Source organism: Hylobates moloch, unplaced genomic scaffold (assembly GCF_009828535.3).
Source record: "Hylobates moloch isolate HMO894 unplaced genomic scaffold, HMol_V3 SCAFFOLD_12, whole genome shotgun sequence".
NCBI lineage: Eukaryota > Metazoa > Chordata > Mammalia > Primates > Hylobatidae > Hylobates > Hylobates moloch.
Window position 1 is genome coordinate 55,814,450 of NW_026652287.1, and position 1,846 is coordinate 55,816,295.

A 1,846-nucleotide genomic window follows, 5' to 3' on the forward strand; every position below is an offset into this window, starting at 1 on the left:
CCTCAAAACTAAACGGAAGTATTCTGTGAAACATCTTTCTGATCTGTGCATTTAACTAACAGAGTTGAACCTTACTTTTGATTGAGAATTTTTGAAACACTCTTTCTGTATAAACTGCTAGTGGACATTTGGAGCGCTATGAGGCCTCTCGTGGAAAAAGGAATATCTTCCAATAAAAACTACACAGAAGCATTCTGTGAAACTTCTATCTGATCTGTGCATTCAGCTAACAGAGTTGAACCTTAATTTTGATGGAGCAGTTTTGAAACAGTCTGTTTATAGAATCTGCAAGTGGAAATTTGGAGCGATTAGAGGCCTATCGTGGAAAAAGGAATCATTTCAAATAAAAACTACACGGAATCGTTCTGTGAAACTTCTTTCTGATCTGTGCATTCAACTAACAGAGTTCAACCTTACTTTTGATGCAGGTGTTTTGAAACACTCTTTCTGTATAAACTGGAAGTGGACAATTGGAGCGCTATGGTGCCTATCGTGGAAATAGGAACATCTAAAAATAACAACTACACAGAAGCATTCTGTGAAACTTCTTTCTGATCTTTGCATTCAAGTAACAGAGTTGAACCTTACTTTTGATTGAGGAGTTTGAAACAATCTTTCTGCATAAACTGCAAGTGGACTTTTAGAGCGCTATGAGGCACTTCGTCAAAATGGAATATCTTAAAATAAAAACTACACAGAAGCATTCTGTGAAACTTCTTTCTAATCTGTGCATTCAACTAACAGAGTTGAACCTTACTTTTGATTCAGCAGTTTTGAAACACTCTATTTGTAGAATCAGCAAGTTGACATTTGGAGAACATTGAGGATTATGATGAAAAAAGACATATCTTCCCCTAAAACTACACTGAAGCATTCTGTGAAACTTCTTTCTGATCTGTGCATTCAACTAACAGGGTTAAACCTTACTTTTGATTGAGGAGTTTTAAAACACTCTTTCTGTATAACCTGCAAGTGGACATTTGCAGTGCATTGAGGACTATCGTGGAAAAAGGAATATCTTCAAATAAAGACTACACAGAAGCATTCTGTGAAACTTCTTTCTGATCTGTGCATTCAACTGAGAGAGTTTAACATTACTTTTGATTCAGGAGTTTTGAAACACTCTTTCTGTGTAAACTGCAAGTGAACAATTGGAGCGCTATGAGGCCAATCGTGAAAAAAGGATTATCTTCAAATAAAAACTACACAGAAGCATTCTGTGAAACTTCTTTCTGATCTGTGCATTCAACTAACAGGGTTTAACCTTACCTTTGATAGAGGAGTTTTGAAACAGTCTTTCTTTATAATCTGCAAGTGGACATTTGCAGCGCTATGAGGCCTATCGTCGAAAAAGGACTATCTTCAAATAAAAACTACACAAAAGCATTCTTTGAAACTTCTTTCTGATCTGTGCATTCAACTAACAGATTTTAACCTTAATTTTGATTGAGCAGTTTTGAAACACTCTTTCTGTATAAACTGCAAGTGGACATTCAGAGCGTTTGAGGCCTATCGTGGAAAAAGGAATATCTTCTAATAAAAACTACACGGAAGCATTCTGTGAAAATTTTTTCTGATCTATGCATTCCACTAACAGTGTTGAACCTTAATTTTGATTGGGCAGTTTTGAAACACTCTCTTTGTAGAATCTGCAATGGGACATTTGGAGCGCTTTGAGGCCTATCGTGGAAAAAGGGATAATTTCAAATAAAATCTAAACGTAATCATTCTGTGAAACTTGTTTCTCATCTGTGCATTCAACTATCAGAGTTGAACCTTACTTTTGATTGAGGAGTTTTGAAACACTCTTTCTGTATAAACTGCAAGTGGACATTTGGAGCGCTAT